Source organism: Puma concolor, chromosome D1, assembly GCF_028749965.1.
Source record: "Puma concolor isolate L17-30 chromosome D1, mPumCon1.1.hap2, whole genome shotgun sequence".
NCBI classification, from domain to species: Eukaryota; Metazoa; Chordata; class Mammalia; order Carnivora; family Felidae; genus Puma; species Puma concolor.
Window position 1 is genome coordinate 92,948,793 of NC_141676.1, and position 27,001 is coordinate 92,975,793.

The following is a 27,001-nucleotide window of genomic DNA, read 5'->3' on the forward strand; positions in this document are numbered from 1 at the left end:
AGTGTTGACCTTGATAAAAGTCAACATTTCTGCAGAACCTCGGGGTCTCCTTCGTCTGTGATGCCTTAGTTCCAAGTCTGTCGCTTGATTCTATTCCAATAAATCCTTATTTACAGGAGTTTATAGGACCAGCTGTTGGCGTGCCCTCAGGGGTAAAGCTGTTGGGTGTATACCTGGGCACTTGTGTAGAAATGCTGAGGTGAACTTGTCAGAGTGCCTTCTAAGAGAATTCCTGATCTTGAGCTCACATTCTTCTTCTTGCAGGGAGGGATGTCCTAGGAGGGCCTACTGACATGTGATAGGTGCAGGCCGTGTCATTCAGTAGTTGAATTCGTTGACTCTTTTTGCCAGGCCCTTTGCACAGAGAAAGTGCTGGCTCCCTCTCAGTTTCCACCCTCACCCACCATCTACTGGGGGCTGAGAATACAAAACTGTGTGAGACCAGGCACTGGCGCTGAGGGAACTTTCTCCATGATGTGGACGGGGTCAGTTGAATGGCTTCTTCATTTTTCCTACAGCTCACCTCATGCAAACACTCATACCCACACCCCTCCCACTGTGAACAAGTGTAGACGGGAGAGATGGGGCATGTGTAAATCTTTAGCTTTGGAGTCATGTGCTGACAGGACCGAGGAAGGCCATGCACTCCAGGGGCAGCCCTTCTAACCACCTTCAGACATTTTGCCAGCATCACATCTTCAGGGAATAATCAGGGAATTGGCCATGGCAGAAGCGTGAGGAACACGATTGCAAAGAGGAGGGGGCATCTGTCTGCCTTGTAGGGCCTGTGGAGGGGGTGATGTACAAGAGGGAGAAGGGCCGTCGTGAAATGCCAAATCAATAGTGCGGCTGCTACGTTCATCACGTTTTGTCTTTGGGGTTTGAATTTAATTGCTTTCCATATAGATTCAAGTAGAGAGAATGGTTCATCACAAAGTATTTTGTTCAGAAATGTTGCACAGATAAACAGATTTCTAAAATAAATGTATGTAAAACTGAAAACTCTGTCCAACATGTCCTATGATGAATGAGACTTTTTTATGCACTTCCCATTGATTTATCTGCTTTTAATGGGCCCATTGGAAAGCAGGAGTGCTTCCAAACTTTCAAGGATTGGACGTGTGTGTGTGTGTGTGTGTGTGTGTGTGTGTGTGTTTCTGTTTCTGTTTGGCAATGGATGGTAAGGAAGACGGCTAGCGGGTCATTCCTATCAAAAAGCTGCACGTTGGAAGGCTAGGTCCCTTCCAGACCTGTTCTTTCTTTTCCATGATTTTGCCGGTGCTATCAGTAACTCAAGCTATAAAAGCCAATTTTTTATTTCCCTAGACATTTCCAAATAGTTGAGGAAAATAGATTAAAAGGAAAGGGAACTCTGGAGTTGTTCACAAGTAGCCTCTAGTCTGGATTTTTTTTTTTCCCCTTAATTTGCTGCTTTCCATCCTGCACTTTGCTGGGTCCTGGGTGCACTGTCTCCATCCAGGAGCCAGCTCAGCAGTCTGGTCTCTGGACTGTTAGCAGCTGCCTGGAACCACAATTCAAATCACATTCATCTGATGAGTTTGATTAATTGAGCTTCAGGAGTTTTGCTCTGGGCTATTTCTTTGAATCGAAGTCTTAAGATCCCAGGCAGTGTCTGTTGGGAGAACTTTAAATATACCCTAGGGTCTCTTTAGAAAGATTGGATTTTGTCCTAGACTCCATTTCTGAAAATGGCAAAACAAAAACAAACAAACAAACAAACAAACAAACGTAACCTCTTAGAGCGGAGCTTGTCTTAGCCCACAGGGGATACTTAGGATGTTAGCTACCTTGCTCTTAAGAGAACTGCTTGTTTCTGTTTTCCTCATTTCAGATTTAATCAAGGAGAATTTGCCTTTTATTTATTTCTGAAAGATAAATTAACTTCTTTTTCTGTTTCTTGTTTTCTGGGGTCATGCCAAGGTCTTATCAGATGCTGTGCCTTTCTCCCTACTTCCCATGAACTTCCAAGGGAGGTCATTCATTCATTCATTCATTCAATCATTCATTCAGACAAGAGCCATTTATTAAGTATCTGATATTTGTCAAGCACTTTTCTGGGATTAAAAACATCATTCAGGGGGCGCCTGGGTGGCTCTGTCGGTTAAGCATCCGACTTCGGTTCAGGTCATGATCTCACGGCTTGTGAGTTCGAGCCCTGCGTCGGGCTCCGTGCTGACAGCTCAGAGACTGGAGCCTGCTTCATAGTCTGGGTCTCCCTCTCTCTCTGCCCCTCCCCTGGAGCCTGCTTCATAGTCTGGGTCTCCCTCTCTCTCTGCCCCTCCCCCGTTCATGCTCTGTCTGTCTGTCTCTCTTTGTCTCTGTCAAAAATAAATAAACATTAAAAAAAAAACTTAAAAAAAATCAATCAGACTCCTGCCCAGAAAGAAGACAGAATCTAGCATAGAAGGACAGGTGTATACAAATATATGTAGTAGACACATAGAAGAGATGATAAACAATGACCTAAGCAGGACTAATGGACACAGAGAGTAGAGTTGAGATATGAGAGGAGTCAAGAGGTTAAGTGTACTGTCCTGAGCATTAGTTGGATTTTGGGAGTGTTAGATGGATGGCCCCAAGGTTGGGTAACAGAGTGGAAGGTGGGACAGTCTCTGAAATGGGGACCATTGCAGGGAAGGTAGGTTTGTATAGAAAATGCCTCCATCTGTCTTTGGACAGGCTGACTGGGGGGGGGGGGGGGTGGGCAAGGAGACATCCAAGGCAAGAGACTAGGTTGACGACTGAATATATGATATTGGAGCTGGAGCTCAGGAAGGATGTGGACCAAAGAGAAAAGTTTGCAATTTTTTAACATATGGGTGGTGGGTGGTTGGAGCCTTGGGAGTGGGTGAGATTATCTAAGTACAGCATGTGGAATAAAGAGAAAAAATGGTAAGACAAAGCCCCAGTAAAAACCAACATTTAGGGGTCTATTAGTGTTCTCCAAATAAACAGAATCGATCGCATTTATATATACATATATATGTGTATATATATATGTGTATATATACACACACACGTGTATATATATATGTATATATGCATACACATGTGTATGTATATACATATATGTATATATGTATATGTATACATATACGTGTATGTATATATGTATATGTATACATATACGTGTATACATATACGTGTATGCATATATGTGTGTATATACATATATATATATATATATATATATATATATATATGTATGTGTGTATGTGGAATTAGCTCACTTGATTATGGAGACTGAAAAGTCCAACAATCTGCCATCTCTAAGATGGAGAACCAGAAGAGCCAGTTGTATAAATGTTGTCCAAAAGCTAGCAGGATAAAACGTGGGAAGAGCCAATGTTTTGGCTGAAGTCCAAAGGCAGAAGAAAGTTGACATTCTATGCAAACAGTCAAGCAGGAAGAGTTCCCTCTTCCTCTTGGGAGGTTCAGAACTTTTTGTGGTAACCAGGCATTCAACTGATTGGATAAGGCCCACCAACATTAGGGAGGGCAATTAGTTTTACCCGGTCTACTGATTTAAATATTAATCTCATTCAGCAGTACTCTCACAGACATACCCAGAGAATTGGGTTTGACTAAATACTGGGCACCATGTGAACCAGTGAAATTGACACATAAAATTAACCATCACAAGGGGCATGCAGAGGAGAAGGAAGGGGAAGAGACAGAGAAGGTAAAAGAAATGGAGGAAATGCTCTTTTTTTATGAGTAATCCCACAACTACCTTAATTGCCTTTTTCTAGGGAGGTTTGGGGCTGGCAGGTCTCAGGCTCCTGCAGGTGGGTCCCTCTTCTGCCTCATCACTTGGTGGTGGGGGAGGGGTCCCCTGAACCAGATGGCGGGAGCTGTGCTCATGTGAAGGAGATTCTTACAGACTTTTAACCGGCGTTTAAAGGAGGATATTTCCGTGGAGCAGTCCATGTAAACTTCACTTGGGATCTGGCCACCTCTGAAGATATCCCCGTGTTTTCCACGTTCTGCCTTTGTGCTTGATCACTGGTCACGATCACACGTTCATACTCACACTCGCAAAAGTCCTTTTATGTTGTTTCTTAAAACTCGAAAACACAACTGGTAGAAACTAGGGTAAGGGAACACTTGTGAAGTACCAGGCACCGTGTCCGACATACATCATCTCCTTCACCTCTTCCAGACATTCTTTGAAATAGTCCCGGGCGCCTGGGTGGCTCAGTTGGTTAAGTATCCGACTCTTGATTTCGGCTCAGGGCGTGATCTCACGGTTCATGACTTCCAGCCCGGCGTTGGGCTCCACACTGATGGTGTGGAGCCTGCTTGAGATTCTCTCTGTCTCTCTCTCTTTCCCTCCCGTGCATTCTCTCTCTCTCTCTCTCTCTCTCTCTCTCTCTCTCTCTCTCTCCCTCTCTCCCTCTCTTTCTCTCTCCCAAATAAATAAACTTTAACAATAAAAAAGGCTACTTTGAAATAGTCCAGCAAACCTAACACTCAGTCCGCTTCAGATCATAAGAAGCCCCAAGGCTTTAGAGACGACAGAGACCTCTCTTCATTGTGCTTTGTAAGCTGCAAAGTAGCACACAGTTGAACCATATTATCACTGAGTGACACAGCAGCCTTTGACACAGAAGGCACCCTGCCCGCGTTAGAGAAGAGGAAACAAAAGTTCCTTGAGACCGCTTTGCTAGTGAGTGATGAAGCTGCCACCAGATCCAGGTCTGGAGACATCTAGGTCTGTTGACACAGCCTGGCCCTTCAGGTGACCCTGTGGTCCTTCAGATTGCCTACGTAGGAAGAGGCCAGGGCGTGGCCTCGTATCTCTCTTTTCTGCCCAGGCAGAAGTCAGCACTGACTCAGCAGGCAGCCTGAGACTTGCAACAGAGCCAACCTCGCCTCTCGCTTCTTAGAAACTTCTCCTATCGGAGAACTCACTAGACTGCCGTGGTCCCACCTTCCTCTGCAGCCTGTGCTCTTTCTCAGACTCCAAAACTGCAGATCTGGCTGTCCTAGAGGCTCTATCCCCAGATGGGCTGAACATCGGGTAAGGTAGGTCTGAGCTCTCACCTCCCCCTGGAAACCTTTGGAAAGCTTTTGCAATAAAATAAAATTACATATTAATACTTGACAATTAATCTCTGACTCGGAAGAGCCGTATACACCATATGTGTAACCTCTGGACATTTCAATTTTCAATCTGCACAGTGAGATAACATCCTGAAAACGGAATGTAATCATCAATTAGCAATGTTCCTTAGGACAGACTGATCTGCAATAGTGAGCAGTTTTCAGGATCTGAACGATGGCTGGTTTTAAGCCAGAAGAAGGTCAGAGGAGTCAGAGGAAGAAAAGACAGATGAGTATTTGAGCCTAGTGATAAGTCATAGAGGCTGGGCTGTGGAAAGCCAGCTTCCACGAGCCCCTGGCTAGCTCTGTCCTCCTAGGGCTTAGGAATGCGTCAGTGACAGCAACCATTGGCTGGGCCACAGTGGGGTTAACTGAGGGATATCAAAGAAGCAGAACATGTGGCCCCTGCTATGAAGACTTAGAAATTGTGTTGCGGAATCAGATCATACGCACGCGGAGTGGATTAAAAACACCACTCACAGAGGCACACGCTGGCGAGTATGAATTGATACTGGGCCTGGTGGTCATGGACCTGTTTTCCTGCTTCTGTGTCACCAAGGATGACAACTAGAATCGCCGAGCAGCTGTTGTAACAAGTGCTTGTAGATCCGTGGTGAGAAGTCATCAGGCCAGAACAGTGCATTGTGTTTTCTTATTATATTTAATGGAAAATTGAAGCGCTCGGATATTTCCAAAGTGTAATTTGTTCTGATGGGTAGGCCGACAGTGAATTGGGCTGCTTCACTAGGGAAGAGGCAAAAAAAAAATAAATTAAACAAATTAATGACTGTGACGCATTCCGGGGGAAGGAAAATGCAGTTGACAATCCACCCCCACTACCACCCCTGACAAAAATCATCATTTTTATTGCAGTCACATCTCCTTGGGCTGCTGCTTCTTGTGGGTATTTTTAAAGAAAACTTCCCCTCTCGTCGTTTTCTTTAGCCCAGTAAGCACAGTTGCTAATTTTCTCTCATTTGGAGATTTCCCCCCTGGAACCATATGCCATTAAAAAGCTTAGACACGTGGAAATGGACTGATGGAGATATGAGGAGACAGGGAGTTTCAGACGAGGAGAGACTTTGTCAGATGGAATGACTCTGACATCGGATTCGCTAACCAAAAGAGAAAGATCCTGCCACGGAAGGGCGAGGAAGAGAGCCTTTCCCGGGTCTCTGGAAGGGTCCAGAAGGCATGGTGTTCCCAGGGCACAGCTCAGGGCCCGGCCTCTAGCAAGTGCCCATCGGCTGAGAGAATGAATGAAAATGAATGAACGAATGAGTGAGTGAATGAATGAATGAGTGAATAGGACAGATGAGCATCTCTGAAGCAGAGAGGCAGACCGGAGCCTGGGAGGCTGGTCACAATGAGAGGCAGGACTTGCGAGCAGGTTGGCATACGTGGGACTCAGATGACACAGGGCACCACAGAATACAGCACGGAGGTTCTGGCGAATACCCCTGATACAATACGGACCCCTAGTTCCATGTCCCTTTTTCCATAGAACTTTTTTTTATTTCGCGTATGTTTGAGTAATTATTCAGGTTCGTGTTACCAAGGTAGTGTTCAAACTATTTAAGAAACGGGAACCCTCTTGCCCTTTTGGTGGGAATGCAAACTGGTGCAGCCACTCTGGAAAACAGTGTGGAGGTTCCTCAAAAAGTTAAAAATAGATCTACCCTAGGACCCAGCAATAGCACTGCTAGGAATTTACCCAAGGGATACAAGAGTGCTGATGCATAGGGGCACTTGTACCCCAATGTTTACAGCAGCACTTTCAACAATAGCCAAATTATGGAAAGAGCCTAAATGTCCATCAACTGATGAGTGGATAAAGAAATTGTGGTTTTTATACACAATGGAATACTACGTGGCAATGAGAAAGAATGGAATATGGCCTTTTGTAGCAACGTGGATGGAACCGGAGAGTGTTATACTAAGTGAAATAAGTCACACAGAGAAAGACAGACACCATATGTTTTCACTCTTATGTGGATCCTGAGAAACTTAACAGAAGACCATGGGGGAGGGGAAGGAAAAAAAAAAAAGAGAGGGAGAGGGCCAGACCATAAGAGACTCTTAAAAACAGAATAAACTGAGGGTTGATGGGGGGTGGGAGGGAGGGGTGGGTGAGTGATGGGCACTGAGGAGGGCACCTGTTGGGATGAGCACTGGGTGTTGTACGGAAACCAATTTGACAATAAATTTCGTATTTAAAAAAAAGCGTGGAGGGGGACAAAACATAAGAGACTCTTAAATATGGAGAACAAACTGAGAGTTACTGGAGGGGTTCTGGGAGGGGGAATGGGCCAAATGGGTAAGGGGCATTAAGGAATCTACTCCTAAAATCATTGTTGCACTATATACTAATTTGGCTATAAATTTAAAAAAATAAAATAAAATAAATTAAAAATATTACAAAAAAACTGGTATATTGATGGCACCAACCATCCAGAGTAGATGCAATCGGTGGACACAGGCAGTACAGGCCCAGACCGCCATCCAGAATATAAGTCCTGAATGTTTCTCTCTAACTGGACCTAAGTTTTCTGGGGATGAGTATCATGTTGGCTTTTTCATGTATAATTTTTTTTAATGTTTATGTATTCTTGAGAGAGAGAGAGACAGAGCTCAAGCAGGGGAGGGGCAGAGAGAGAGGGAGACAGAGACTCTGAAGCAGGCTCCAGGATCCCAGCTGAAGGCACAGAGCCCGGCATGGGGCTGGAACTCATGAACTGTGAGATCATGACCTGAGCCAAAATCAAGAGTCGACGCTTAACCAACTGAGCCACCCAGGCGCCCCTTGCGTTTGCTTTTATGCTTCATATCACATCTCAGCACCTAGATCGAGCCTTTGATATAAATACAGTTCCTCAGTTTATCCTGCCTTGCATTTAGTAGCCACTCAATAAATATTTGTGGAATGAATGAATGCATTACGCGAGGAAGAAATGCACTGAGGGGTGGGGGGGGGGATGGAATGCAATGTAGCCTTGGAAATCCCCCTGGCCTGCTCAAACTACACAGCAACCTGCCGTCCCTCTGGGCTCCCTGGGACCACCCTAGCGCATTGGCATGCAGGATATGGGAGGGCAGAGGCGGATCTAGTTCTCTGGGCAGCCAGGGTATTTCCTGCAAAGCACTTTCCTTGACTTGTGTAAGTAAATCTGTTAATGCTCTCCTACTTCCTCCCCTTTGTTAGCGAGCCCAGTGTATTAATTAAAAACTGCAGGCAGCTGTAAGTATCTCCAGAAGAAGGATTAAGCCAGCTTTCTGTCAATTGCTTTCAAAGTGATTGCTATTTGCTAGAGAAACGCTTTCTTCAGGGGTTAAAGCAACCTGTTTCCACTTTTCCGTCTCCTGCATTACCTCATTAGCCTGCTGGCCCCTTCCCCAAATTCATGCTTCAAGCCCATTGCGGCAGGAAGACCGCAGTGATATGCCACATGCCTACGACAGTACCCCCTGGGACAGACATGGCCGTCTGGGCACTAATGCAATCAGAGCAAGGCGTCACCAGTGTAATCGGTGAGCGGGTCAGTTCCCCTTCTTCCTACCGACCTCTCAGCTTCGGCTGACTTAGGACACCTGTGACATGTTTGTATCAACCATGCTTAGGGCGCCGATGAGGGGAAAAGCCAGGGACATGGCTGTCTCCTACACGATGTATCTATCTCAGTTAACCCTTCTTTTTTGTACCCGTCTATGGTACTGAGCACATCAGGAGAGACCTTTCTGCCTCACGCGAGGAAGAACGTTCTGACAGAGCCAGGCTGTCACGAGATGAAACCTACCATGGTAGGCACTCAGTAACGACTGTTAAAATGAACTGCCCATGAGATTCAACCAGATGACCTTTAATGGCCCTTCCTGGGTTGAAATATAATGTTGTGAACCAGGCTGTCTTATGGGGTTTTCACTGAGTGAGTGGAAAAGACTATCTCCCCTCCTCCATGGACAGGCAAGGTTTTGCACTTGCTGGGCCATCTGCTCTGCCCGGCCAGTCTTAAGGGCAGAGAGGGAATGGGGCAAGGGGAGCGGGTGATAGGATGGCACCAGAAAGCCAGGGTGGAAGGAAGTATTTCTGAGCCTCCAGACAATTTGTAACCTGCACAATTCATATTATCAGCAATGAATGTTAAGTAAATCAAATTCTCCATTGAAGTAATAAACAATCAGCTATCATAGCACAAAATATGTCTGAACTCAACTCTAATGTGACTGTAAAATAAAGTGTCAAATCTCAGGCAGTTTTTTTGTTTTTTTTTTTTTTTTTTTTTGAGAGAGAGGACTGACTGATAGGAACTTCCCAAGCTCCTTCTATTCCTCCCTTGGGTGCGAGCAGTGGCTGACTCTCCGCCCTCTGGGCCCTACGGCAATGACTTCAGTTACTCAGTCCCTCTGCTTTGGAAACCCTGGGAAATTACATGTGTTATGAGAGATGCTCACAGCCCCTGGTGAGAATTGAGATTCTGGGCAAACACACACACCTACTCACACACGCATGCATGCACACCGCACACGCACACACACCCGCACACGCATGCACACACACGCCCGTGCACACGCGCCCACACGTCTGGCAGACTTGCATCTCCCCTGTATGCCACTCAGCCGATTGTGGTGTGAGACCCAGCCTCAGCAAAGAAAGAAAGGGGGGAAGAAAAGACCTAAGTCAGGATAACATAAATAAGTCTGTGGCAGGCAGAGAAAAACCCAAACAACTAATAGCACCAGAGAAAAGTCACTGCAGAATTTATATATAAAAAAAAAGCGTATCAGAAAAGCTGTTCCAGAGGCCTCGGAGAGGCAGAAATCATGAAAATTCTTTCCTGCCAGCCTGTGGCTTAAATGTGTAAGAATTACTCTTTCGTGAAAAATCGGTGACCGATTTGATTATTTTCTGTCAACAGTCAGCCCTTTTGTTTGTCGTCATACTTGGTGGATTGACGGGTCTCTCCTTCTCCCTCTCCAATGTGTGTGTACGTGCATGCATGTGTGTGTGCGTGTGTGTGCGTGTATTTAACTCACATTGACGTCTTTGGTCTTCTTTTGCATTATCAACATGTTTAAGTCAGAAACAGGTAAACAAAACTCCATCGGTGCTTAAACCCTTACTGTTCCTCTCTCTCCTGTCTTCATTTCAACCTTTTACAAGACAAATTTGTAGGATAAATCTATAGATAGTTGTCCTAGCTGGCTTTTTTTTTTTTTTTTTTTTTTTTGTAGCATGATTTCGGTTCTTCTTTCCCTTTTCCTTTGGCCAATTGCTTCTTCCCTCGAGAGGAGTTCATTGCTACAGACTTCAATAAAGTGGAAAGGCTGTCCAGGGAACATTTGGCCAATTCCTCTGCCTCTCTGCAGGATTGATTGGACCAGGCGATTTGTGACTCCTGCCTTTCCTTCCATCACTCAGAGGCTTAGTTTTCCTTCTGGTTGCTTTGTCTCCAGTGTCTCATATGCCAGCATGATGATCGGCACAACTGTCTTGAACACTCCAAGTGCAATTAGTCCTTCCGTGAGGAGGAGGAGGAGGGAGGCAAACGTTCCTCCTGACACAAAACAGTCTTCTTTTTTAGGACTGTCTACCACTTTGAGCCAGTCCTAAGCACAAGACACCCATCTTCCAGTAGCAGAATACCCCCGTGCCTTCCTCGTTATGCGAGCCCTCACATTGGTCAGTAAGGCATTATTGAGAGTCTGTTGTGGGTCCTGCAGAAAGTCAGATGCTCCGGGTGTCACGCTACAACTTTAAGACATGGCTTCTGCCCCTTTGAAGCTTACGTCTTAATTAGAGAAACATGCAAACATATGAAGGTCCTGATCAAATGCCTGAAGTGTGTCTACTGATGCACCCACCTCCAGTGTCTAGATTGTTAGGTCTTTTCTGTTTCTTTTATTTTATCCTACACGTTAAAAAGCGTATGTGGCTTCTCCATTCCAAGGCTATCCTTAGCACATGTCCTTTATACCTCTTGGGGTGGACAGATGATGGCCCCAGACGTGTTCACATCCTAATCCCCCGTGCCTGTGAATTTGTTACCTTACATGTCAAAAGTGACTTTGCAGATGAGATTTGGTGGAGATGCGATTTAAAATGGGGAGATTTTCCTAGATTATGTCGGTGGACTCCATGTAATCACAAGACAGGGGCAGAGTCTGAGAGGGGGAGGTGGCAACAGAAGCGGAGCTTGGATGATGTGGGGCCGTGAGCCAAGGAATGCAGGCAGCCTGTACAGCTTGGAAAAAACAAGGAAATAGACTTTCCCTTGAGCTTCCAGAAGGAACCCAGCCCTGCTGATAATGTTTTGAGTTCCGACTTCCAGAACTGTAACGTAATAGATTGGTGCTGTTCTCACCTACTGAATTTGTGATCATTTTAATACAGCAGCAGTAGGAAACATACATTGATTGAGCCATCCCTGGTCACCTGACCCACATTTGCGTCTTTGGTCTTTATCTTCTTTTCCGCAGGCTATGAGCGGCCAACAAATCTAGGTTATAAGTGAACAAAACTGTTTGTTTTTAAACTTTCATTGTTCCTCTACCTTCTGTCCTTTTCAACCTTTTGTAGCCAAGTTATTTTGCAAACAGTCTAAGGCATTGATTCTCAGATCTGTCTATGCCCAGCATCACCTGAAAAGTTTTTCAAATAATGCGTCTGCTCAGGCTGTTCCACGGATCTGCTGGATTGGGACCCCCACCCCACATCCACTCACTGAACTGTAGCACCTACCACACCAGTAAAACAATTCGTGAGAAAGTTAATGAAGTTACTCTTCCCCACCCCCCATCTTCATAATCCCCAAATATGGCACCACATTCAGTCTGTAAACTCTGAAACTGCTACATCTAATGTGCTGATCACCTTATTTCTGGAGATTCTTGGCTTCCAGGTCCTCCTAATTTATCACTAATTGCCCATTTGTTTTCCTTCCTAACCTTAAAGATGAGTCCTCAGATCTGTGTATCTATGTATGGATCTTTGTATCTATGTGTCTGGTTTTAGTGTTTCCATCATGAATTCCTGTCTCTCTTCCGTGGAGCTCAGCTATCCTGAGCATCACTTCCTCCCTTGTGTGGACAACTTCTAAACTTGTAGCTTCTTCTCTGACCTCTCTTCCAGCCCCAGTATCGCTTTCCCAACTGGCTGCTAGACCATTCTCTGTAATAGCTACCATTTGTTAGATGTTTTTAGTCTTCACGACAGTCCCCCAAGATCTTAGTCCTGTGTTCACAGATGAGGAATCTGAGGCTCGCAGAGGTTGTGCATCCAGCCAGGAGTCATACGTCCCTGTGAACCAGATTCAAAATGTACCCTCAATATTCAACAGGATCCTCAATTCTTCTTTTGGCAAGTTTTCAAAATCTATTTACATAGGGAGCTTCCTTGGGGGGTTCTGTGGGCCCAGGTCCATTACCATCCTTCCATTTCTTCTCAAGGCAGAGAGGGAATATATTTAAGTGTGTACATTTCAAGCGTGAGCTGTTCAAGAGAAGACACCAACTTTTCTCAGGGTGAGGCATTCCTTATTTTTCCACTTGTTTAAAACTTACCCTTCCTTCAGTGCTCAACTGAAATGCCTCTGTGCACATGAGGTCTCCTAGACCCACCTCACACAGAAGAAATTGCCTTTTCTTTGAACTAGGGGTTTTCAGGATAGTGACTATATAGTAAACATTTCTGTCCACACCCCTCCTAGCCCTGTGTATCTGGCAACCTGCTTCTAGGGCTTTGCCAAAGACGACTTGAATGATGAGACACTATTGGGAATATTTTGCTCTGCCATCCGGAAACTGGTTTTTCTGAACAGGACACGTATCTTTGAACTTTCTCCTACCTCTGAGTAAGTTCTCTGCCCTCATGGGGCAGGAACCCTCTCTCTAAACTAGGCTGGTCTTGGAAATTCCCTTTATTTGGAAGGATGAATTTTTCTTCCCTAAGAGGCCTCTCACCTCAAGTTCTGCTTTATCACTTTTTCTACCAAGGAGTCTAAGTGCTCTGTGCAGATGAAACTCCTAATATCCAGCCCTAGCACCCTAGAATTCCAATGATAAATCTACAGATGGTGGCTCCCCACCTCCACCCTCTTCCGTGTAATGTGAGATGTGGAAAGAGAGAAATCAGCCCATCTCGACACCAACTGGTAGAGGCATCCCCAGCAGGACCTCAGAGAAGGATAGGTCTTCCTACATGGAGGAGGAAAGTGTAAGCTTCCTTTGTGATGCATCAAGCAAGAGTAGAGACTCACAGGTAGAAATAATGAGTGACAGGAGAAAGGCGGCCACAGTGGGGAGACCACCCTGGTTGAGCTGGAGCATTTAAGGGACATGACATTATCCCAGTAAATGGCTTCAGATTCCAAAGGATCTTAAACACCAGCCAATGGAGATTAGCCTTGACGTTAGGGGCACTGGGTATCCTTGTATATTTTAAAGCTGGAAAGTGATCTAATGCTTAGGTTTCCATAAATAAATAACCAAAAGGAAGAAGGGAAGAGTGGCCAAATGTCTTAAATTCCTCTTGGGCCTATTGCCTGATTTATCTTGGACCCCAAACACACAGACATGTGCAGATTTTCTTGGATTATTTATTTTGGTTTTAACGTACACAGTGGAGAACTCGATGTGAGCTTGGCTGGATGCTTCAGAGAAAAGGGCTGTGTTGTGTATGCATCTGTTGTTGCAACTGGTGCAGGCCATCTGTGGGTGGTTCCTGCCATTCTTAGCAGCCCTCCTTCTCTCTTGGAGAATGAAGGCTCCTACACTGAGTCATTTGGTGGCCGCTGAATTTTATTTTCGGAATGTGTCCTAAATACTGCAGGCTGCCCACTCACTATGCCGAAGAGAATGCCCTTTGAGAAGAGGATTCCTATTTGTCTAACAACAGCTTGCTGCTGGGGCGATCTCTCTCTTTTGTCACAGGCTGAATGGGGAAATGCTCAGCCTTTGATCTCCAAGGCTGAGAGCGTCCAGGGAGGAAGCTGAGCAGCCCGCTATGGTTTGAGTCTGAAACACATCTTTATGTTGCTTCACACGACGTTGCATGTGGATCACTATCTCGGTGTTCTAGAAGAATCGGAATCATAAAGTTTAAGAACTGGAGGGGACCCCAGAGTCCAGCTGCCTACAGATCACCTGAATGTCCTTTACAGTAGTTCCAATTAGGGGTCGTTCTGCTGCGTCTTGCTAGCTTCTTGTGCCAGGAGACTCACTACCTTGAAAAGATTTCTAATCCAGGGTAGCCAGTAGCCTCATACAATACCCTGTTTATGTAAGCCTTTCTAGAGAGAGTGAGTTAGATGTTTTAAAAGCTCACCAAAAATCATACCTGCAGAGCCTGCAAATTCATATCGAGGAATGTGGCTAAGGAACTAAATGAATGAATGAATCAAAATGTAATGTAATGTAATAAAGTGAATTAAAAACCATGTTGTAGGGGCGCCTGGGTGGCGCAGTCGGTTAAGCGTCCGACTTCAACCAGGTCACGATCTCGCGGTCCGTGAGTTTGAGCCCCGCGTCGGGCTCTGGGCTGATGGCTCAGAGCCTGGAGCCTGTTTCCGATTCTGTGTCTCCCTCTCTCTCTGCCCCTCCCCCGTTCATGCTCTGTCTCTCTCTGTCCCAAAAATAATAAATAAAAATAAATGTTAAAAAAAAAAAAAACATGTTGTAGAATAATAAGTGTTAATATGAAGAGGCAGTAGTAGCTATCATTTTAAGCACTTGTTCTATGTCTTTTCTGAGAGCTTTCCATGTACTATTTTATTTATTATTCATTCAACCCTGGTGTGTCATGGTGTGTGTGTGTGTGTGTGTGTGTGTGTGTGTGTGTGTGTGTGTGTTTTGAAGGCTGGGAGGGTCAGGGATTCTGTGAACACTTTAGAGGTTTTGAGGATGAGCTAATGGTGTCTTCCATCTCCTGTCTCCTACACTGGCTTCTGAATTGCTATCCCCGCCCCAGCTGTCTGCTTTCCTGAGGCTCCACGAAACATTTCCCCACTTTGCCTATCCTATGGTTGGTTGGGGTCAGTCGCTTTTTCACTTCCATCAAGACAAGGCAGGCTCCCTGAGGAGGTAGGCTTTTTAGGAAGACTTAAAGGGGGTGAGGGACTATCATTAGGTAAAGCCCTGAAGAAAGGTACTGAATGATGGATCTTCTAAATGCATATTAATGCTTAATTGTTTCTGATGTTCTTTGGAGAGCCTGAGCCTCTCCTAATTTTCTTGATCTCTCAACCCTGAGGAAGAGCTGTACTGTCTGTCACACTGGACCAGGAACTTGACTTCCTGGATGGCAGTTCTAGAACGATTCCACTGTCTTCCTAGCTATGAACATAGGATGTGACAGTCCTGGACCTTAGTGAATATCACAGTGGTTACAAGAGTCTCTGGGTCCCTCCCCCTGGGCTCTCGCTCTCACTGAGATCCTTCTGTAGGGGGGCCCAGATGCATCCAGAGTTTTTCTCATGCTGTGTTTGAAACTTGACCATTTTTTTTAATGATAAAGAATAATTTCAATAATGTAGAGTTGGTTTCTTATTAAATCAAAGGAGAAAGATTATCAAGCGTGGTAGGTATTGTACTTTAAGTTGATTACAAAAAGCTTTATTGAGGGTTAACCACTAGGCAATGGATAGAAAATCAATTACACGGTAGTTAAACATCCAATAATATGTGTTGTAATGAACAATTCATATTTAACACCTCTTATGAAATAATGAGCTGTGGTGGAGTTTTGGGGTAGCCAAGCAGCAGTTGGGATATGAGAGTAAAATCTTGAGGAGGCTGACACCATGTTTTATCAAGTAGCATCTCACGGCATCATGGTTATGTGAGGGCTGGTTCACTTCCCATTCCGGTATCATGCCTCCTGACGGCTGACATGACCACACAGCTTCTAAGAGTCACCAGTCTAGACCGAGACCCAAGACTGCACTGACGTCAGATTGGTATGAAAGAGCAAGTCGTTAAGTCACTAAGATGATGCTGTGCATCATGAAATTAACATTTCCAGATTTCCTTAGGTAATGTGGACAGCCAGAGGGTCCTTTTCTCATCCTATCCCAGTCTATAGAGACCCATCTCTTCACCGTCTGCCATATTGTCTCCCACGTGATACATGAAAGCCTGACTCAGAACTCTTTATATTTAAATGGTATTTGCATGTAGTGTGTTCATGAATAACTCAATTCAGTTGCTATTCATGCTTTTCCTTTTTCACCACACCGCCCAATCAAATGTGATTTCAAGCTAGGAAGGGGCCATCCAGTCGCAAAACCTGCCAAGCCACCCACATTTCTGGCTTCACTGAAGGTTGTTCTGTAATTCCCTGTGTCTCCTTCTGCTCCGGGTTCTATAATATGAAGCTAGTATTTTCAGAGGAGTTCACAGTTTGTGCCTCCAGAATCAGACCATGGTAGAGTCCTTCAGTTTAGCCAATTCACAGATATTTTGCAGAGTTACAGGAGAGGTGAAGGAGAAAGCAAAGAGTGGAAGACAAGAAGAAAATAGCAGCGTTCAGGTGGCAATTGGAAATGAGAACCAGTGAAGCGGAGAGAATACAAAGCGGCTATTTCATGGGTAGAAGATCGCGATGGGGAAGGTTCACTCATGAGTAGGAGAAGCTGAGTGAGGAAAGGACAATAGGAGGGAGTAAGCTATTGGCTCAGAAACCTTGGCTCTGGCTGACATTGTGAAGATCATAAAACCAACCTGAGGTAAGTAGGATAGTTAGCATTTGGGAGCTTAGGCTCTAGAGCCTGGCAGACTAGATTTCTGGTCCTTTCTGCCACTTGCTAGCTATGAGGTTGGGAATTTATTTAACCCCTCTGGGCCCAGTGATGCAAAATCTACGTGCTTACACCCAAGTACCTAGTATAAGATCTGCCGTATCCTTGTCATGCAATAAATATTGGACAATGTGTATGTAATCGTATCTACCCTATATGGGCATTTTTGTGCAGACAGATTGCAAAAGGCCAGGTAGGACATTTCATGTATTGCCTGGTACATATAATATAATTATGAGCATACTTATTACTGCACTTATTTTTAAAATATGCAAGCATTTGATTTTCTGTAGCCATTTGATCTTACTACGTAAACGATGTCCCTCCTGTTGCTACCACCCTGGGAACTGCTGTGAATGCTGGGGCATATTTTGTGAGCTCCCATCATAGTGGCTGGCATTAAACATGCTCCGAGATAGGTTAAGTAAGTGAGTCACTTGCGGAATCTTAAAGTGGGAGCTCACCTTACTGAACATCTAGTCCAGCCTGTAGATTTTATAGGCACAGCCTATAAATCCTTTTGGGACCAAGTAGAAATCGCTGTAGCAGCATGGCATTTTGTTAACGAGGATGCTGTGGCCCAGGGAGGCTAGGTGGTTTGGGCTGGGCAACCCAGTGTGTGATGACTAAACCAGAAGTATAGCCCAGGTCACGCAGTTCCCAGGGTGGTGGCAACCAAGCCTTCCCTTCCAGGGACAAGGGTGGCTAGCCAGTTGTAGAGCCTGGGGGCCGCTGTGTAAGATGTGACTTTCTCATTTTGCAGTCTCCAGGGGCTTCAGTGTCTTTTCGGAGGAAGAGCTACAACCTGAGGCCTGGAATCTGAAGTCGGGGTTGTCACAAGGGGGTTGAGCCCAAATTCTAGGGCTGTGGGTTCCGAGGTAGAATTCTTGACAGTTCCAAGACTGTAGGATTCCGGACTCCACCTGAATTTCTCAAACACCAGCCCGGGATTTGAGAGCTGGAGAAGCCCTGATGTATCAGCAGTCACGATAGGTTGTGGGAAAGGCACGTGAAAAGTGATGGGAATGAGATGAAGGAGGTGTTGAGGAGCAAGAATTCCCGTCCCCTTGAAGGTCCTTGTAGCTGGATTAGGAATCAGATTGACATGAGACAGAATAACAGGAGAAAACCAAATTTTACAGGTGTGTATAATGGGACATCCACATAGACATGGAAATTCCAAAGACCATCAGGCAGCATGGAGTATATATGTCATCCTGAAACTAAGGGGAAGGGGTAAGAGTCTGGGACTCCAGAGGAAAGGAATGTACTTCACGGGACCATAAGAGGAACAGACGTTTGGTAATTAGATGTTTGCCCTGCCTTACAGATGGGCCACTCCGAGAAAAACTGATCTGTTAATAACCCTTATTCTGGGGAAGACCCCCAATTTAGATTCTTCTGTGTGGTTAAGGGTGGGAGAAAAGTTTCTCTTCAGCCCGCAGGGACTCAATTGCCTTCAGCTCAAAATAACCCACATGCTAACGTGGCACTTTCTGGGTTGGGGGGCTTTCCTGAACACCATCAGAATCAGGGCATTTGTTGGGGGCGGGGAGTGGAAGTTCTGCTCCTTAGGCCATCCTTACTGTTTACGGCTGGTGTGCTGGTTAATCCGAGGGGATTTGCATAGATGCAGGGACCAAGGAAGAGAAGATTTGGGGACCCTGGGGGACAGCAGAGCAAGAAGTGGGAAGGGTGTGTGAGGGCCTGCATCCAAGAAGCTTCCAGTCTCATGGCCCCTTCCATCCTGATTTGCTATAACCCCTTTCCCTTGGGGCTTGAATCCAGGGAACTCTTAGGGAAAGACCTGACACATGACAAGTACTCAATAGGGATTTGATGAATGAATGAATGAATCCATGAATGAAAAGAATTTTAGAGCTAAAAGGGACTGTAATGGGCCTCAAGTGATGGCTATAACCAACACCATTCAATTATTAATTCCAATAAAGCAACTCTCAAAGCACTAACAGAAGCTTGAAAACGGAGAATTTATAATCACCAACATGCTTGCTGTCAAAGTCATGATGGTGGCCTGCTTGGGACCTGTCCCCCTCTTCTGCAGCTGCCTCAGGGAGATGAGAAGGCTTCGGTGTAGGAGCCCAGTGCAGCAGGGGGAACATCTGTGGTGAGTCTAATGAGGCTATTAGGGTGGAGGTAGGTTAGCAGCTTCCCCTGAAGGCACCAGGGGAGACCTGAGATCTGTCTCCCCGCCGCCTGGGGGAACATATCTAAAGACTGGCTAAATTGCAGGTGCAGACTGAAAAGATACTGAACAGCCCCAGGCCACATTCTTCTAGGGACCTTGTGGAGACGTGGTGGGGGTGGTTTGGGGTGTGGGGCGCAGAGAATGACTTCTCTCAAAAGGCCTGGATGGGCTGGCTGGAAGGAGGGTGAAGAAAGGAGCAGAAATGGTTCTGCGGGCCCTCCAGGGAGCTAGCGGAGGTATTCGCCCGCCGCCCCCGACACAGCCCGTCATGTCGCACTTGGGGGCTGAATGTCGCTGATAGGTAGCAGAGTAGCTGCTGACGCCGGGGAAGTCTGAGTGGTGGGTCTCGTCGTTACAGAAATCACACCGGACAGCAGCGAGGTGGGGGTGGGGACGGCAGCGAACAGGGCCCTGAGAATCTTCGAATGTGTCAAAGCAGTTTTGTCACCGTGAAGGCAAACCCAAAGTGAAGCGTAATGGAGAACTCGAGGCAGATAGAGTCTGTCAGTGAGATTTAATTTGTTTCAGAACGGAGAGAGTTGCGAGAGCCCCCGTTCTTGATTGGAGTGGACAGCGGAGAGGTGGGAGCGCACAGGGCTGGAGCTACTCAATCCAGATAGGACTCCGGTAAACCAATCAGATAAATCTCTTCATTAGGGTCTTGAGTAAAAGGCAAGTGGAAAGAGGGCAGAGCGCAGCCTGTAGATTGAATTTGGTCCGAGCCGATATCTGACAATCCCCCATGCTGTTATCCAAATGAAAGCTAATGCAACTATGAATTAGCAGCCCCAGGAGCAATGGAGGAGGGAATTCAATTCTCTCCAACTCTGCTCCAGTCTAGACTGAAGGAGGAACCACGGGAGGCTGGCGTCGCTCCCTCCAGGCATGCAGGTGTTGACTGGGCGGTGGTGGGGCACAAGGTGCCCCACTTGGGCTTCCCCACTCAAGTCTCAGAGTGTGGGCCTCAGTCATGTCTTAGGTCTGCTCAGCCAGCTCCGGGAAGGCCCAGGGTGAGCCCTTCGTCTTCCAGAAGGTTTCAGCTGCAAGGGAGCCTCATTCCCTCTGAGGAAATTTCGCCTTGCCTTCCTCCTGCCAGCCTTGAGCATGACTCTTTTCTTCACGGTGAGCCCTGGACAGAGTTCCCCGGCTGGCCCTTGATATTTCTAAATCCAGAAGTCCCCCCAGATGGTAGCTACGCTTGTCGTGAGAACAGTCTGACATAGAGGATTGTCCAGTCACTATGTCGCCCACCTGAAACGAATGTAGCATCGCATGTCAGCTGTACTCCATCACAACAACAAAAACATAAGGAGTCCCCACCTAGCCTGAATCCAGTGATAGTGTATCACTCTCCCCTGCCAAACCTTCAGAACAACCATTTCCCCTCTTTGTTTTCAACAGAACAGAATTTTAATGAAACTAAGAGCACATAGGGGACCATGGATGGCCTTCCTTCCATTTATGGAGATTGATCTTTAATGCTTCCCTTGGAGGAAATGCCTGCCCTTGACCCCTCACATCTGTCATTCTGGCCCCACTGACCCTGCAGTCGTGCCCTTTGCCCTGCCTTCCAACCCACATGGCACTTACCCTCAGATATGTATTCGATATTAATGCATTATTGTTCATTTATCTTTCGGTCTGTTGATTTAATCTCGTCCTGGGCTTATCCTTCACCCGTGTGCCATGGTATCGTGTAAATATGCTCTTACGTTCCTAATAGGCAAAGTCGGCCGTGTCTAGGTAATTCTTCGGTTTGCACAATGCAATCTACAGAGGGGCCTTCTTTTGATGATGTTGGCGATAATGATATCAGATTGTATGGAGAAGGGCAGAGAAAAGCCGCGATTAGTTCCAAGAGGGAGGCATTGAGCGGCAGAGACGGAATCTCCTCCAGCCCTCCCTGGGACGGGGTCTCGCTGTCAGCTAGCGGGTAAGAGGAGAGAAGGAATGAAGATGAATGTTTTACCGCGGTGGCTGCCCAAGGCCCGAAGCCATCTCAAAAGCCAATCCCCGAGACCCCCAAGGGAAAGGGCCAGTGGTGCAGCACTGGGGGCCTATGGCCCTGATGGGAACATTTATCAGACATCTGTGCAAATGAGAGCAGGGAAGCAGAGCTTGTCCCAAGAGACGTTGTCTGCACCGGGTGGGGGGGGGTGGGTGGAGGGGGGATATCTTAGAATAAAATCCTTTAATGTTTCTCTCCACAGCAATATAGTCTCCTTAATATGACAAATCGGAGCTCCTGCCGTACTTTACTGCCTGCATGTTAATGAGCCGAGCCCGTGTAACAGAGCCATTTGGTGGAGGGAGTTTACAAACAACTTGGTTTTGAGATACTCAGAGAGAGAGGGAGAGAAGGAAGATGAGGTTGCATTGAGAGCCGTAGGTCTGACGGAGGAGGCAGCCTCCCTACAAGCCTTGGGACTCAAGGAGAGCCCCCTGGAAGAGTCTTTGCTCTCGGAGTGGCCACGCAAAGAGAGCCGGGGGAGACCTCTAAGACTCTGAGATTGCATTTCACTGAAGGACCCGATTCATTAAAATGATGTACAAAACACTCTTCAGGGGGCGCCCAGGTGGCTTAGTGGGTTGAGCGTCCAAATTCGGCTCGGGTCATGATCTGGCGGTCTGTGGGTTCGAGCCCCGTATCGGGCTCTGTGCCGACAGCTCGGAGCCTGGAGCCTGCCTCAGATTCTGTGTCTCCCTCTCTCTGCCCCTTCCCCACTCATGTTCTCTCTCTTTGTCAAAAATAAATAAACGTTAAAAAAAAAAAAAACGAAACACTCTCCAGCACGTGCTACAAGATTCCCAGGGTGAATGCAGGTCACTGTCCCCATCTGGCTGCCACTCTGTGGTGCTTGAGTGACCCTCTCCAGCTGGAAGAGCAGGGGAGAGAATGGGACCTAGGCTTTCACAGAATGGGTCAGCCTGTTTTCTGAATCCAGGGTTAGGGTAATGTCCAGATTCCTTATCACCAGGCTCGTGAGGTCACTTTGTTATCTCGACAGGGTGAAACAGTGGCCAGTGTGAGTGAGCCCTTTGGAACACTAGAGATCTTGTCATAATGACGACGATGATGGCGACGGTTATGATGATGATGGTGACAATGTCACATAACGTACTCTGTGCTTACCAGGTGCCAGACCCGGCAGTAGGGGTTTTAGATGCATGTATCATTTAATCCTTACTCAACTAAGTGCTTGATAAGACTGTTATTCCATTTTTATGATGAGTAAAGTAAGGTTCGAAGAGTTCAGTATCTTGATCACAGTTACAAATCTCCTTAGTGATGTCGCATGCAGAAGTATCAATCATTGGAAGAACATGTATGGAGCCTCCTTGAAGGATGTTGTATTACAGAATACTTGAACTAGAAGGAATCTGGACACGATCTGGCCCAACCTTTCTCACTATCCAGGTGGAAAAACCATCAGCCCGGAAAACAGAAGTGACCTCTGCAAGGCTAGGCCACCAGAAAATGGCAAAGCTGGGGTTAAAGTCCAGATCTTCTGAATTCCAGTGCTTTGTTCCTCTCTGGCACCCTCATTGTCTTTCAGTTTGGAGTGTTGCAGGATTTTAATTTTTAGGTAATGTGCTGATGGCTGGTGGTGAATTAAGCGCACGTGGGAACTAAAACATCTAAGAATCGGGAAAGAGCCGAGGGGAAAGCTGGTGTCCATTGAGCAGCTATAGTTGGACTGAGAAAGAGACCTGGGACACCCGCCATCTTGCTCTAGGGACGCATCACCTGAGATGGGAGCAGCCCCCTCAGGGAAGGCTGCGAGGGTGGGAGGTGTCTGGGTCTGGTCCTGGGATCCTTGTTCATCCAGGCTTGTACCTGAATACTCAAAGAGGATGGGTTCCAGAGAACAGGGAAATGACCAGAGATGGGCCTTCTCTCCCATCCACCTGAGTGTGCCCAGCCCCTCATCTGGGCTGGAGGGATGTAAATGCCAACTAATGTACCATGTGGGGCTGGCTGCCTAAGAATCACCTGGAGAGTAATTTATAGACAGATTCCCAAGCCCTACTCCCAGAACTTCTGATTCAGAAAGTCTAGGTTACTATTCACCTATATTTTTAACATTGCCTCCAGGTGATTCTGATTATCAGCCAGAGTTGGAGCCACTACTGAAGGCTCTGATGTCATCGGGCAAACACAGAAGCAGGTGGAAAGATCAGCGAACGAGGAGAGCCAGTTAAATGCAAAAAATGGTGATAGAGGGCTTTTGGGTGGTTTTTTGTTTTGTCTTTTGCTATAACCCCTGGGCTCCTGCCAACGATGATGCTGAGGGTGATTCTAGTGTTGAGGGACAAGAGAAAATGGACTTCTGGGTAAGATCCATTATCTTAATGCAGATGAAATTTTCAGTAATTACAACTTCTTGTCAAACATGCAGGCTCAATTGAAATAAAGTCGTGAATGGTGCCAGGATTATCTAGATCAATTCTCCTGTATGTGTTATCCCTGGTAGTCTCTCGAGAGATAAAGCACCCATCATGCTAGGTAATTATGTGGATAAGTGTGGCAATTCCACAGTAACCCAGCCATAAGTGAATTCAGTGGGAACAATTCAGGCTGATGTAGCTGGAGGAGAGGAGGGGACCAGAGCAAAGTCCAGATAGCATTGTGACAATCATGGCCTCATTTGTGCTGTCAGCAATAAAGCACTAAATCACTGCCTATAGGAGGTAGGCACAAGGGTAAGTTAGAAGAATTCTAGACCATCCCTCAGTTTTCCAACTGGCAGATTCCCGAAATGTGGCACTTATGAGCCATGTGACCGGAAGAACATGGCAAACTCAATATTAAGAACATGGCCTTAGCATGTAAGATCAGTGTGTGGCTCCTCTTGGTAAAGCAGAGAATGAACATGCACATGTGTGAGCATACACACACACACACACACACACACACAGTCCATCAAAACCGGGAGAAGTTACTTCTCAATGTTGTAAATTTAAATGAAGTCCGGAGTAGCGAAGGCCATTTGTAAGGTCTGCTGAGCTAATGGATTCATAATGACTTTTCAAGCTTCGCTCGGGTAAGAAATACTGTTCATTTTTTAATTGCATATAATTATACTTTTTCATAATCTAGGGCAGCATAGCAAAAGTAAATCTACTGGCTTAATTATAAATCTTTTTATTATCTGGAACCCTGCTGAAATAAAAGGAAAGAAACAACTATTGTGTTTTTTTTTTAATCTAGTAAAAAGGATTAAAAAAAAAAAACCTCAATGTTAAATGAGTTACGATGTTTTTGATGGGAGAACACTGGTTTGTTTCACGTTTGATATTCTTTTGGTGGGGGGCGGGGGGGAAGGCTGTTTGTAGAAGTGCCCGGACGTTCTGACCTGCCTGTGGTCCAAACTGCCTCCTGTCCTAAGGGAGTGAGCATTTGCTGGTCTGTTCAATAATCTGAGAGAGTCCTTTTTTTATCCCTAGAGGTGGAGTCTGGGAAGAGCTTCAAGCTTGAAGGTGCAGCAGGTTAGAGGGGGAAGGGGTTGCATTCCGGGAAGAGGTGAGAAGTCTGAGGAGCTGAAGCTCCCAGGATCATACTCGGATTATTCTTTCCACTGGGTTTCTCCTCCTGATCTTCCCAAGACTCTCCTGTGACTCTGTGGCTCGCTCAGAATGACCCTGGGGAAAAAGATGCACTTCTGAAGGACACGGGATGATAACCTGGCCAGGAAGATGCATTGCTTTCATGGAGATGAGATTGGCTGTACCCTTCCTTCCTTGTAGAGTAGAAATGCTGGACCAATCACGTGTAAGGGAGCAGCACCATTCCGGAGGCATGAGCAGGTTCGGGGCGACGTAACTGTGTCTGAGGCAAGGAGAGCAGGCTCACGAAAACACGGGCGGTTCTCCATATTCAGCTCTCCACTGTCACCCCACAAGTCAGAGAGGGTCAGAGGCACCTGCTTCCAGGTGGGCAGCAGAGGGCCTGTTAGCGCCGGAGCCTGGGGGAGGCGGGGAGCCCCTGGGCAGCACCAGCCGAGCTCTCGCCGAACCGTCCTGAAGACCTGGCTTCTCCCTGACCCAGAATTCCACGATCCCTTGAAAAGGCATCAATGCTGGATGCCCCTTGTTTAAGCGAATCAGGTACTCAGTCATTGCTGGGGAGGCAGGGAACCCAGAGAGAAAAACTAATGAAGCTCTTAAAGGCTCGGTAGCCCATATGGGCCTGATGGACATGGATGGGGTTGCAGTCCCGTCTCAGAAGAGGGGGACATTATCCTGAAAGGCGACGGCGGTTCGCAGTGAACATCTCTAAATCCCTCTGCGTTACTTTTTGCCACTCTGGCCCCAATTCCGACCCCACGCACACGCCCCCGTGGCACCTCAAGTGTGGGACACGCTATACATTCTGTGCTTCGAATGGCAACCGCCTCTGGTGGCGCGTGCAACCTGTGCCTGGCGCTGGCTGAGACCCGCTTCTCTCCCTGCAGCCCCTGCTCCGGCAGCCACCTCTTCACCCCCGACGTAGGGGTTCCCTTCTCCTGGTACTTACTCTGGGCTCCAGATTGCTGTTGTCAGGCCTGTGCTGCCAAAAAGTGGCCCCGAATTTGAACCCCTCTCTCCAGAAAGAAGCAGAATCTCACATCTCCCGTGGAGAACTCCCTTTCATGCCCTCTGATGCCTGCAATCAGGGAGGGGTTCCTGGAAGAGGTGAACTTGACAGTACAAGAGTGGTCGTGAACAGTCAAAGGACAGTTGTGTCCAGAAAGTTGCTTTAGTAACGCATTAAAGTAAGAACCCCCACCCCCACCCCCCCACTGCAAGGGTGATGAGTTTGGCTAGCCAACCTGAATCCCACTAGGGATCATCCAGACCCATTTCCTAGGTATATGATGCTTTTCATCAGCCGGTCACTAAATCCCAGGGAGTATGCTTTACTCCTCTGGACTCTCCTCAGAGCAGATAAGACACATGCCAGTTTAGACTCCTGGCACCACCACTTAAGAGCTATGTGGACTTTGACTTCATCTTTCTTAATCTGTATATGCTCATCCATAAAATGGGTATAATACTAGCGGGCCTGCAGAATCCTAAGAATTAGAGAAAAGTCAAGGACCTAGTGAAGTCAGCGGCCTGCTACCTACTCAGTGCTCAACGGGTGTTTTTTGGTTTTTTTTTTTTTTTTTTTTTGCTGTCTCTGTTGTGGCTATTATATTCCTAGATTCAGAAAGCTGGGTACACGTTCCTGTTTTTCTCGTAGCTGGCAGCTTGGCCTTGGTTGAGTTGCATAGTTTTTCAAAGCTTTAGCTTGGGCGTCTGGGAAGTGCAGCTAACGACTTCTGCCTTAACCAGGTAGTGAGAGGTTTCGCAACAACCAGTAAAAGTAAAAGCCTAGCACAGCGATTTAAACAAGCAGGAAGTAACACCCCCTCACTTACCGAGCCTTCCAGGATATGCTGTCGCAGTTGGTTTGGCAGCTTGACCGTGTCAGGACGAGCATCTTTGGGGCTCTCTGGGCCCTTCTGTACCAGCTTTTCCCTTGGTGGTCCTTGACTTTTCTAATTCTTAGAAATGCCTTGCTCTAGGCACAGAGAAGGGGGCAGAGGAAGGGACAGAAGATCAGCCTCTCTGTGTCCGAAAGAGGAAAAGCTTTCCCAGAGCCCACCCGGTAAACGTACACTCACATCTCCTTGACTGCGACTGGATGAGGGTCAGACCAGTCAGCCAGTGGTGTTCGTCCCACATCCACCGATGGGGCTGCTGTGAGAACAGACAGACGAGTGTATGTTAAAGCATTTTGTAAGAGCGTCACAAAAGTAAGTTACTATCCTTACTCTAGCTCTTGTACAAAGGAGAGGCCAGTCAACTGGGTAAGTGATAACTCTATTGTTCAGGCCTTTTAACCCCACCG

The 27,001-nt window shown here is 46.6% G+C and overlaps 1 protein-coding gene and 1 long non-coding RNA gene across 6 annotated transcripts in view; both read left to right on the forward strand.

Annotated features, from left to right (window-relative positions):
- KIRREL3 (kirre like nephrin family adhesion molecule 3) overlaps positions 1-27,001 on the forward strand; it is a 554,399-nt gene that overhangs the window by 38,058 nt on the left and 489,340 nt on the right. The gene's annotated exons all lie outside the window — the stretch shown is intronic.
- Positions 23,200-25,224, forward strand: LOC147576871 (uncharacterized). Its single transcript, XR_015241224.1, has 2 exons — positions 23,200-24,170; positions 24,574-25,224. It is a non-coding gene; the product is annotated as an uncharacterized LOC147576871 (long non-coding RNA).